The sequence below is a fragment of the Manis javanica genome, chromosome 1 (assembly GCF_040802235.1).
Source record: "Manis javanica isolate MJ-LG chromosome 1, MJ_LKY, whole genome shotgun sequence".
In the NCBI taxonomy this organism is placed as follows: Eukaryota; Metazoa; Chordata; class Mammalia; order Pholidota; family Manidae; genus Manis; species Manis javanica.
This window is the reverse complement of record NC_133156.1, coordinates 107,125,364-107,138,703: the sequence shown is the minus strand read 5'-3', so window position 1 is coordinate 107,138,703 and position 13,340 is coordinate 107,125,364. Positions and strand designations below refer to the sequence as shown.

The 13,340-nt window shown below is 37.8% G+C and overlaps 2 long non-coding RNA genes across 2 annotated transcripts in view; one reads left to right on the top strand and one right to left on the bottom strand.

The window, feature by feature from the left end:
- Window positions 1-7,680, top strand: part of LOC108383524 (uncharacterized) — a 242,378-nt gene extending 234,698 nt beyond the window's left edge. The window contains exon 7 of the long non-coding RNA XR_012130020.1: window positions 7,220-7,680. This is a non-coding gene — a long non-coding RNA (uncharacterized lncRNA). The remainder of the gene's footprint in view (window positions 1-7,219) is intronic.
- LOC118973130 (uncharacterized) overlaps window positions 1-13,340 on the bottom strand; it is a 96,524-nt gene that overhangs the window by 69,115 nt on the left and 14,069 nt on the right. The gene's annotated exons all lie outside the window — the stretch shown is intronic.

Sequence of the window (13,340 nt, the reverse complement as noted above, 5' to 3'; positions counted from 1 at the left end):
TCCATGATTAATATTAGGTATATTAATAGTATCTATATCATAAGGTTGCTTGAGGATTAAATGGTAAGTACTTAACTAGCACATAACAAATGGTATGCAAACAAAACTATGATTATTGGCCATGAGAAAAATGGACAAACTGTATCATAAATAGTCATCCTTATAAATATTTGAATATTTGAATATATAGCTAATTGGACCAGGCCCCATTAAAAGCATATTTTAAATCATTTAATATAGGAAGTTGATTTCTAATGAAATATTTTCTTAGAATTTAGGTGGAAATAAGATATTAATTAAAATTTAAGAATTACTTATTTTAAAACTTAGATAGTCAGCTCCTGGCAGATAGATATATAAAGTTCCCACTTTAGCAAAAGATACATAGCAAAAGATAAAAAGTAACTTTTATGAGGCACTGATAGATTGAATTAACTATTCAGTATACAACTTAAATTCTAAGGGTTCAAGACCAAAACTAGCACAGTCTCCTTAATGGCTAGAAAGGCTATTTCAGATGCAGGTTATCTAAAGGCCAGACTGGATCCAAGCTAATTTAGAGTCCAGTCCAGTTTATTTAAACACACATATTCCAAATGCAAAAGGCATGCTTATTGCCCCCTTTCTCCCTTCCATACAAGAATATTTCAATCTGTTCTTGTATCAGCATAATTAGCAACTTATATCACCCTGGCTCTGAGATAAATACTAATTAAAGAACACTTTAATGCCAGTAAACACTTGCCTTTCAAACCAGCACTTTGAAATGCGTTATCACCTGGTTCTATAAAAAGCAAGCTGGGTGGGGAGGTTCCTGAGACATGCTCGGGTAAATATTTGCCATTAACTCTAGTGGATGCTTCTTTTGCATACAAACCCCTTTGTAAATATAGCTCACAATTGTCAATATGAAGCACAGGGAAATGAGATTCTGTGGAGAAAACAGAACTGTTTGCTTATTCCCACAGATCCGGCAATTCTGTGCCCCCCACTGGTTGGCACGTAGTGACAGCTGGCCATTCCAGGGTGGACAAAAACACTTCCCCCTGGCATGTTCTCTTCACTGGCCTGCGTTGAACAGAGGCCAAGTTCATTTATAGCTATTTCAAGGACAGACTTATAAGATTATTTTAAGGACTCTAACAATATTTTCTTTTCTAAGGAGGCAAACCATGATACCCAATCTTGGTTGGCTCAAAGACTTAAACCTACAACATCTCTACAAGCTGGGCAAACTTTCATAATTACAAAACACACACTCTTTGCCATCCAGAAACCTTAAAAAAACAACTCAAAAACAATGTACATTTTCCCCATTTCCTTCAGTATAAACTTCCTCAGAATGCTCTCAGGTTTCTTGATAGCAGAAGGAGGTTAAATAAATGTTGAAAACAAACCATTAGACTCGCTGGGCTGGATTTTTGAATGGCCTCCAAATTCCAGCACGGCCACTTCTTTCTGATGTGCCCTGTTTTAATCTAAGGATATTCAAGCAGTTAGTAAATATTAACTCATAGATCCTCTTAAAAATCATTCTGGGTGGTAGATGTCTCAGCTCGCAACTGGGAAAATGTGTCACCAGGCCTTCCCTCTGAAAACCATGGCTGATACCTGGCCATACCCCATTCAGACAGGGCAGGTGTGTATTCACTTTTCACAGGGGACTGTCTCTGCTGTAATGTTATAGCTCAAATGCCTGGCCCAGGGCCCTTCTTTGTCAATACTTGAATTACCTTTGTTTAATTAATGAAACTCTGAAAGTTATTAAAATGATCCTTCCTCTTATTATTTCAGTGGTGTCATTTAAAGTTTAAATCCGGAACAGAAAGGTCCAAATTAATCAGGAAAAAGATCTGTTTTTTTTAAATCCTTCTGAAGATAAAGTACTTGTATTCATGGAATAAGAATTTGAGTCTTATTTCTGTGATACCAGTTGAACAATCTCTTTTCCATCAGCTTTGAGGTATAATTGACAATAAAATTGTAAGATATTTAAAGTATGCAACATGTGATTTGATAGACGTAAACACTGTGAAAGGATTCCCTCCATCAAGTTAACACATCACCTCACATATTTATTTACTTATTTTTTAGATCATTTAAGTTCTCTTAGCAATTCCAGTTATACAATATAGTGCTATAAACTATAGTCTCTATGCTGTACATTAGATCCTCAGACCTTATCCGTCTTAACATCTTTGTGTGTGCACCCTTTAACCAACTTCTCCCTATTTCTCCCACCCCAAACCCTTGGCAACCACTTGCACTTTCCTACTATTTCTCAGTTGACTTTTTTTTTTTTTTTAAGATTCTACAGATAAGCAATACCATGCAGTATTTGTTTCTTTGTCTGGCTTATTTCACTTAGCATAACACCCTCCAGGTTCATCCAGTTGTTGCAAATGACTGAACTTCCTTCTTTTTTAAGGCTGAATAATATTCCACTATATATATATATATATATATATAATGGATATATATCACATATCACATTTCCTTTATCCATTCACCCATTGATAGCCACTTAGGTTGTTTCCATATCTTGGCTATTGTGAATAATGCACAATGAACATGGAAGTACAGATACCTCAGCTGAACAATTCCTAACCAGTTTCTTCTTTATCCCCTGAATATTCTTGTTTGAATTTTCTCAACACTTTCTTGGGAATAATAGACACTGGATGTAAAGCTGAGAGTTCAAAATGTGGCTTTTAAAACTAGTGTGACACATTTTAAATACTTCAACCTTATAAATTACCATGAAATAAACAAATTAAAAGAACCGAACTGGTCATTACAAATTTAAAATTGTTTCTTTCATATACTAAGGAACCTAGGCATTTTTTGAACCCCCTAGTTTCAGGACAGCAAAATAATTTTTTGCTGTCCTGTTTATAGTTTTATGATAATGGGATCAGAAAGAATGTGTGGAATTTTGTAGAAAAGGAATTTTCAGACCTCAGGTGTTTTTTTTTTAAACATTGCTTTATACAAGGAATTGACAAATGTTTTCTGTAAAGGAACAAACGGTAAACACCTGAGGCTGTGTCACAACTATGTAAACACTGTCACAACTAGGTAAACACTGTCACTGTAGCACAAAAGTAGAGGCAGAGAGAATATTGAACAAACAGGTATGGCTGGGCTCCAATAAAGCTTTATTCACAAAAATAGATGACAGGTTCAACTTGGTTCTTTCAGCCATTAATTTGACAACTCTTTTTTCATGTCATGCCTCTTGGACTTTGTGATACTGAAAGCATATAATTGATTGAGAAAACTAGGAGTTAAAAGCTTTAGTCTAATAATATGAGGACCCCTCCCACCACCCAGTACCAAGAGCAATTACCAGTCATATAATGTGAGTTTAGTTATGCTATCATCTTATCACTATGTAAATAATGTGGATCCTAGCTTCTCCTTTCTGGAACTATATTTTTAAATATCTATAAATCTACAGGGATTTACCTTTAAACAATTAAGCATGAAGTAGATACACAGTTAAAAATGCTTCCAATCCCCAAAAATCATCATTCAAACAGAAAAATATCAGGTGATTTGTTGTTTCATATTCACCCAAGTTCCTGATGAAGGTCGTCAGGGCTCAGCTTCCCACTCTCTTCCAGCCCTGCTCCTTCATCCCCACCAGGTATCCAATTAAGAGTTTTCACTCCTAAAAGGAGCTAAAGGAGAAGAATTCAAGGAAAAATCATGGGCCAAAGCTTGGCCTTTAGCTATGCATGGCTACCCAGGAGACTTCTGAGCAGGTGCATCAAGAAGAGAAATAGCTTCTCTCTCCTACAGTTGAAGCCTCCTATTGAAAATATTATGTAGTTAATTTCTTTTTTACTCTTCAACCATTTGCCTTGTCGGATCTAATGGTTTCCCACACTAGAGAATACTTATCATGGTTTTGAGATTTTCTTATTTTTGTTGCTGACACCAAAACATGATTTCACCAAAGACAAGTAATAATAAAGTTCACGTCATCACTCTAATAACTACTACTCATAATCACAATTTCTAATAATTACCCTTTTGCTGTTTCAACTACAATTTAATATTGCTAAAATTTCCACAAAACTCAGCTTTGATAGGACTTCACCTCTTACTGTCAGGGCAAATATTCTTACCTCATGAATGTAATCTTTTTTTTAATGTATGAGGCTTTGACGAGCTACCCTATGCCCAATACCTTAGTGATAGAGAAAATAATATTGCCCTTTTGGAGTTAAAACAGCAAAATATACATACTCTGTATAATCGACCATCTGTGATAATTAACTAAGAACTTGTGTGTAACCCTGTGTCTCCACAGTCAGGACTCCTGTCAGAATGCCCTGGGGATATCTCAGATTAACAGTGCATTTTCATAAGCAGTGACTTACACAATTACACTTGGCAATATTTGGGGGAAGGCTGTCTAAACAGCTACCCAGTTTCCTGTTTACCAATTTGCAAATATGTGTTTATTTTCATTTGTTGACAGTGGGGTGGATGACCTTTCTCCCCCACTTAGTTGCAGGGATAAGTGGAAAGCCTGTCTATGACCTCAGAGAGCAGGGGTGTACATCATCAGGAGAAGGCTGTTCCCAGACCACATCCAGGGTGGCATTTGCTTTTTTAGATGCACTGAGGTTCAGGGGCCACCCCTCAAACTTGCAGGCTGATCTTTTGGCACAGATTGTGTGACTGTTGGGGATTCGCAATAACTGCATTCACAGAAATCACTGTATTAAAATTCAATGAAAGGACTGAAATGTCTGGATGGGCAAGTTCAGTATGTTTTTTTCCTGGAAAACAAGCTACATGGGAAGCCACATTTTCATGAAGTTTGGTGAACCAGGACCAGATCGAGGGGAATACACTGAAGAGCAAGAATTTAGCAGTAGCAGGGTGTCATAGGTTTTACATCTCCATAAATGGTCCCATCTATTAGAAAGACCTCCTGCTGGGAGACAGGGCATTACTCACCTGATCAGTGCTTCACTGGGCAGGTCTTATTTTTTTCTGCCTAAAGGTTAGTGGTTCCCAAGTTTGAGCAGCAGAATGTCTGAACTTTGAAAAGGCAAAAATTCCTTAATCTCCCACACCCTTTCTGCGCTAAGGTCAACTGAATTGCAATGAACTGGCTCAGAAATCTTATTTAGGGGTTTCTGATACTCGCAGTTTTACTACTTGGTAATAATTGTTCTTTGAAAGCAGATAGACTTGAACAAAAATTTGATATTTGTCACTTAGAAAAATTGGGGGAGATGCAAAATTTTTTCTGAGCCTCTGTTTCTTCAATAGGTATAATAATGCTTACTTATTAGGGCTGCTGGGAGAATTAAATGAGATAATACTTGTAAATCCAATGCTGGTTTAGCATTCAGTAAACTATTAAACTGTTTACTGTTTTTCCCTAAACAGGGTGTAATCCAATTGGTCAGGTCATTGGTTATTAAACCATATTCCTATTGTAGCCCTGGATCCCTGAGAAATTTCCTAATCATTCTAACTAGAGTCAGGTATAAAGATGCATCATTACAGATAAGCTCTTGGCTGATTCTCATTGATGGCTGACCACAGAATGGCTAGGCTTTACTAGTTTAATGTCCCAAAGGCAGTCTTGTTTCCTTATACCTAAGTCCTTGGGGGTGGGTATCTCCTCAATGTCCCAAAATATAGATTAAAAGTATCTTTTTGTCTATATTTTTACCACACATGACTCAAAGGTCCTATCAGTGGGTTAAGAATAATTCAACAGAAAGCAAGCCTCATCAGTTACATTTTGAGAAAATTTTAATATTAATTTGTGTTTGGAAGAGAGATAGATTGGTAATTGTGATAAAGTTTAGTTTCAAATAATGGGTGTATAGGGTCATTTTGTATTGCTCTTCAGACACAGTCACAGAAATTGGTGAGAGAAAACAGGATAAATGGTGTGGGAACAAAACATACAGGGCAATACTCTTCCTTAGGACAAATAACTCCCACTAACAGCTTCAGCCATGCACATGCAATTCACACAAGTGCAGTTACCACAGGAGAGGCACTGCACTACTATCCTGAGAAGGTAGTTTACTGCCTGGCAGGGTAGGGATAGCCTGTGCTTCCTCAGGGCTCTCCAAGTCTGCAGGTTGTAAATGCTATGACACTAACAGAAATACACCCTGCCTGTGTGGGCGCCACCCACTGCTGGTCGGCCACCTCCAAGCACCCCCTAGTGCTTCCGGGAGAACCCACGACCCCTCGCACCACCACCGGAAGGCCCGCCCATGGCGGCGCTGCCCGTGCCACCTCGTCGACTCTCTCTTGCTGCAGGCCCCTTAGGTGCCATCTGCACATGCTGGATACCCTCCTTACTGCGAGCTCCCATCGGAGACCAGCCTCTGGCTACTGCTACCCCAGGCTTTGGCTGCTGCTGGTACCATGAGGCCATCTTGGTGGCAAACCAGGGTGCTGACATTTTCAAGGGGCCAAATCCAACCTGTATTCCACGTAAAATGGAGGGTTTCTTCTCCAGCTTTGGTGTTAAACCTGGGAACATGGGTGCAAAACTGCTATAAATGCCTCAAGTGTCTTCCAGAGGATCTAATGACAATAGTCCTTTCGGTATTTACTCATGGCACCGTCCTTTCCTCACTTCCTCAGGACCCGGATGTAACTCCACAGGGAGTTCAGAAACAAATACTGCTCTCTTCTCAATAGCCACACACACACACACACACACGCACGCACGCACGCACGCACGCATGCACGCACACAGGCATGAGCAAACGCACGCAGGCAAGCATGTCTTTCTTATTAGGCCCAGAGTAGTTTCCTTACTCATTTTACCCGCAGATCACCCCTCCACTGGAGGACACTTTGTTCCTAGGTAAATACTTTGTGCTGCTCAGTCTCACAAGTTCATTACTTAAAGATCTGAACCCCAGCAACCCATAGTTTAAACTTAATGCTGGGCCTATTAAATGAGAAAGATAGAAAAAGGGGAATTAAAAAATACTAAATGAGAAAGCTGACAAGAGTCTAATTTTTTTTTTCCATATAAAATAGTAGCTAGCCAGGTGATACACCTGCCCAAACTACTTAGGTTATTCCATCTGCTTTTACTGCATGTGTATATGCCCACATTAACCATTGGTTTCAACTTGACACCACTAACGGCTTGTGCACACACTCCCCCCAGTGTGCCTTGGAAGAACATATATGTCCTGTTATCTTTCCACAACAGATACGTCACCCTGTTACCCATCCAAGGAGAATCCATGAACTAGGAAATTGAAGATAAACCCTCCCTGCCTGAAGAGAAGCCACTGACTGCAGCAAGGAGACAGATGACAGCTACCTTATATTCAGAACAGCCCTGATCTGTTTCCAGAGGTCTAGAAAACTCAGCATGAACTGTATTTTTTACATCTTGTATCATCACAAGCCTGTTCACAATCACTCATCAATTTTTGAAGAGTAATTACATTTTTATTTTCTCAATCTTCTGTGAACTTTTTTCTGCAAGGACACTCATGACCTTGTTCTAGGGAGTGAAAATCTTACACATTGCATGTCTAAATACAACAGACTGGATTAGAGGAAATGTAGAGTTGCATGACTCAGTGTTAACAATAAGGAACATTTAGACTGTATTGTAAAGGACCATAGGAATTGCCATGAAGCATTTGGCTGCAAATATTTTAACCCTGTTACTTCAAATAATTGCCATTTTTGAAATTTTCAAAGAAAGTTTAAAACTGAACTTGAGTTAGGCAGCCTTCTTTTATTTCTGAGTAGCATGTGTTCCGCAGATATGAATGACAAATTGAAATCCAGGCTGCTAAGCCACAGTTACATTTGCAATTTGTGTAGCGGTTTCTAAGTCAATGTCTAGATCATATTTAAACTCTTTTATTTCTGTGTAACTTCTGACCTGTGGGCTATTTTTATAATGCCTTTGCTATTTATGCACCACAGATATACTGTTTTGCAATTCAAGAGAAACTCCCCTAAAATGGAAAGTTTGAAAAAGGAAACAATGTGTTTTGCAGTGACTACTGAGAGTATAAGTAATTTAGCCAGGAAAAATGAAGCTTACACAGTATGATTCTGTTTCACATTGGGAAGACAACAGTAATGGCAGTTATAAATGTGTGAACAGTGATGCATCTAGCATTTTCAGCATTTAGGGCAACCTGGCAGATAAATGGGTACTGGTGGTCCCAGGCCAAAGTTGACAAAGAATCAAAAATATTTTGACACTTATCTTCCCATTAAGATATATCTGTATGTTATTATCAATATTATATTTAGTTACATGCATCAAAATACTATCATATTTATTACATAGATTATGGCTTATTAAACTTTCATATATGTATTCCACCATTTGATCCATGCAAGACAAGTAGTAGTATCTTCATGTGTTGAATGAGGATATTAAATAAAGCAAGAGTACTCTAGAGGATGATGCTACAGCAGGAAACAGAGAAGTCATGAATTCCTGCTCTTCCAGGTGTACCTGTCACCTGGGACCATTCAGGGTTTGAAGGAGGGAGTAGTGAGACCCATATATCCGCTCTTTAAAAATAAAGAAGAGTCTCTTCTCTGCTCCCCCCTACCCTTGACTTAAACTTTATAGTAATGCAATCTCAGAGAATAAACATTTGAAATTCTCATTTATATCACATCAATGGAAATACAAAACAATTACATTAGCCTACTTTTCTGAAATGATTAGTGCTAGGGTCTTAAATCACACAAATAAAATACCCCATATTAAATGGTCTTATTAAAACTCAGTCACTATATACACATTAGTCTTTTTTTTCCCCATACCTTTTGGGTGGGATCTTAGGAAGAGTTATGAGCCTGACCCTCCATCTATACCCCTTGAAACATCCCGTGTCTGCTAACTAGGTACAATCCCCCAGGAAAGTGGTATACCACAGAAAGGGCTGAGTTCTCTCCAAATCCCTTGCTTGGAACAGGTGGCGATAGGAGCTGCAGCTTAGAGGAGACCCTAGGGCAAATGGAAACAGTGACTGACTGGTGGTATGACTCCCAAGAGATTTGCTCCCAGCTTAACAAATCCTCAGGAATTCTAGACGTCAAATCCCTATGCCTCAGTCTGACCCTACACCAAGTTGTTACTAAAACAAGAAGTATCGATTTAAACAAAAAATCATCCAAGCCATCTGAACTTCTAGCTCCATCCTGGTAAAAAGTCCCACTTAACTTTTACAAAGACACCATTATTTCTCATGAAATATTGTTTTTTTCTGAATTACTTAAGGTGACGAAAGCAAAGGTGAGTAATAGATGTCAAACCCCTTCCTGTGCAGTGCTACACAAAGTTTATTATTTTATTGACTCAACTCCTTTAAAAACAAAACAGAAAATATAAACCAATGCTTCCATAAGTACACAAACACATGAGCTCATGCTTCCATTCCTTATTATGTTAGATATGTGGGAGAGAGAGAGGAGGACAGAAAAGGAGGCAGAGAACAAGGAAACAATGAGCGGAGTGGTTTTCAGTAAGATGACAAAAGTGAGGCCATTTCCTGCCCTTCAAGCTTTTATTAAGGCTTCAAAACCTTTATTAAGTTATCTAATGATTAGTTAGTCCATTCCTAAATGTTAAGATAATCATCCACACTATATATGAGAAAAGTCTAACATAGTGAAAATTACTCTGGGGTTAAAAGCTTAAGAGAGGAGCCCATGCTTAGCAGGGCCTACACTTGGTTTAATGCTCTATTGCCTTGTTGTTAGCATTGTTCACAATTCATGAACAAGGGGTCCTGTATTTTCATTTTACACTGGGCCCCACACATTAGAAATTATAATATATAGGACCAGCTATATAATTTATATGTAAAGAAGAAATGAAACTGCCACATGTAGAGGACAGGTTCTCAGAATATTCCAGTAAGACATACTGTACCACCACAGTCACATCCTATAATCAGCAGGTGTTCACCAGGGCAGAACACAGCTCTTAAGAAACGACATGAAATAGGCTGCAGAATTACATCATCCTTAAATCAGGACACAATGTATAGTATCTCATGTTCATAAACCAAGAAACAAAGCTAAAAGCCTATTACTTAAAGTTATGCTGATAAGTCCACAATACTAAGAACCCAAAGATTTAAAAGGGAACAGATGTAACACTGGGTCTGGGCTCCAAGCATGTGAGGGAAAAGGCTATTGTTTTTCATTCTGTAAAGTTGTTTTTTTTCTTTTTGTTTTACAACATACATTCTAGTAAACCAATATATTATTAACAGCATAATTCTAAGAATAATGCATTTTTCTTTGATTTGTGTGATTTTTTAAAAATCATCATGCATGTATAAAAAAGAAGGAATCCAATAAAGATATCTCCATTAAAATAGCAGCAAAACTTCAAAATATTTTGGAGAGGATCTTATAAGAAATCAGCAGACTTACATAATGAAATCTATAATAATTAAGAGCATAGAAATAGCCTTGAATATATAGGGGAAAATCCACATTACTAATGAGAACAAGCAATCAAAAAATATACGTTTTAATAAATTTATCTTTGGTGACTCAAAACTCCATTTTTCCCCCCACCTCCTATTATCTTGTTAGAGTTTCTAGATACGAAATGCCTTATATAGTATTTTCCCTCCTCCCAGACCCTGCAGATAAATTCAACCCAATCTTGCCTTCCCTGAAGGTTTCAACTTTTCCTATGAACTTTCCCATTTTGTTAGTTCTGTCTGTTCTTACTACTATATTACAGTATTTATAATGAATTGTCAATAAGGTAAGAAAATGGGCACATCTCCTAGTAATGTTTGCATTATAAAATATGGAATCCATTACCTGTAATACACCTACAATTAATGGTCTATTTGGCCAAATCCTGCAGTATTTTTCTTTCTTGCCTCATAACAACATTTAAAAATTGGTCAGTACCTGTGAAAGGCTCTTAACTCTTGTTCAGGCTCTCAGCTGCCTGCTATATGCACCGGAAACCTCTGACTGGGTGCTTAAATATGCTGTGCTGACCAGGGGAGGTCAAGCTGAGCGGCATGTCTTCACTGGTGCTCTCTGAACACCTAGGCACTTGAGAAATTGATTATTACTGACAGTTTCATCATTTGGTCGAGCAATTCTTCAGAAATCCAAGATATGCTGACAAATCTATGATTTATAGAGTTGGCTTTTCTCTGATCTAAAATTCCTTAATCTGATATTTTACATTTTTAAAAAATGCTGTTGTTTTTTGAAACTGCAAGATAAAACTGTGCCTCGTTGAATATTCCTATTCCATTATCAGTCTCCAGCAGGAAGAATTGCATCTCTAACAGTTTTCCTTTTAGAAGATCCTACGTCATTCTAAAATGGGCATGTTTTCCTCATTTCATTAGATATTAATTGCATCCATTTTAGCTAATTCCTGAAGATTCACTCTCCCAGAACTTAGATCCTCAGCACTGCTTTTGCTGTTTTCTGCCATGAGTTCTGGAGAAGGCTAATAACAATACATGTAAAAATTTTAGCTCACTCCCTAAAAATGTGATAGATGCTAAAACCTTAGTGGCTATACTGATTCTTGCTATTTATTTGCATAGCACAGTCATCACCAAAGCAGCTCTTATAATAGTAAACATATCAAGTTTTTACAAAATGACAACAACACTGTCCTAAGCACTTTGAAAGGGATTAGCTCATCAAATAATGTTATCTTACTATCCTCCTCTTACAGATAAGGAAACTGAGGCTTTGAGCGGTTAAATAGTTTATTCATGTTTACTCAGTGGAAAAATTGGGATGGAAGCCAAGCTATCTGCCTCCATAGCACATGGAATTAGACCAAGAATCCCTTTATTCTCATGAAGTCATTATGGTGCACAAGACTTACCGAAAACTTTAAGAAGCTACTAGGGAATAAATTTCTCCACAGAACACGGCACTCCGTGGTTGCCTTTCCCTACTATTACTATCCCTCACCATAATGGTACACCTATCTTCAGTGCATCCCCCTTTCTGTTGTATCAGGATTAGGATTTTTTTTAGTTTTCAACAGAGCCTGAATTCAGCTTTGAGAGACACTGGGACTTAAACAAATGAGAGAGGGTTCACTGGGATCAGTTGCAACAGATCACTCTTCAGCGTTCTTCAAGGTCACCAGTCACTCCTACTAAAAATCAAAACAGCCTGCAGACTTCCATTGCTGCCCAGATTTAGCTTATCAGTCTGCTGAATTCCTTTCAATTTCTCCACTTGAAGTCATTGGTCTCACCTAATTCTTCAACTTTATTTCCTTCTGCTCATTCAGGCTGCTGAAGAGCTGTCTGGGAAACCATTATCAGAGGCTGCTGCTCTCCTACCAAGGAAAGGCTTCAATAGGAAAAAGTTGCACATCACTTCAGGTTGCATGCATGTGTGACTTCCATAAACTGAACTGAAATAGTTCAGAAAAAACGAGTTAAAGATGGTGCAGTGGTGACACAATATCCCTAGGAGAACTATAAAGTGATACACCAAGTAGCTATTTATTCTTATTACTACTACTATAGGGTAATATTATCTGGCTTTTACAAAGTGTACCAAGTGATAGGAGGAACCCTAAGTAAGATGCTTTTAAAACCTCTCTGTATGTATTAAGCTTCAGCACTTTCTCTGGTTTTTATTTATTAAAACATAGAAGCTCAAAAGAAAATGGATCTAGAAGTGTCTATTTGCCTTCTGGTCTTATGCAATGGTCTCTCTTAAAATAATTCAACCTCTCTCATTTATCTATGTCAGAACTTATTATTGTTATTTTCACTGAGAAATATCAAGTACCATTCAAATATAAATACATTAAGCAGTAACCACTGTGCATTTTTTCTACCTACCACCCCAATGGATCAAACACAGAATCTTTAGAGTGTCTGCTGTTCCTGAGAGCCCACCAAAAGATGATGGTATCTGGTAATTGTGCTGGAGCAGAAATTTAATTAGTACAATGTCTACAACTGACACCAGCTGAAAAATAACTTTGGGGAAAAGTATCAAGTGGGGGAACACTCGATTTCTTCTTTATTGATCAAATAAGTCCTGCACTTTATTTTCTAAAATAGGAGCAGAGCAGTTGAAGTTGTTCTACCATCTGTCAGGATCCCTCCAATTTTAAAGTTGTTGACATCCATCACTGGCAGATGGTACTATTTCTATTAAACTAATAGGCACTGTCTACTTGAAGACTCCTCTTTAAATTATTCCTTAATGCCTATTTCATGAAAGGTGGATTGAAATATGGCTTTTTGTATTTTGGGGTTTTTTGTTTCTGAGACAGACCACCAGGTTTCACGACTTACTGAGTTCAATGTATTGTTTCT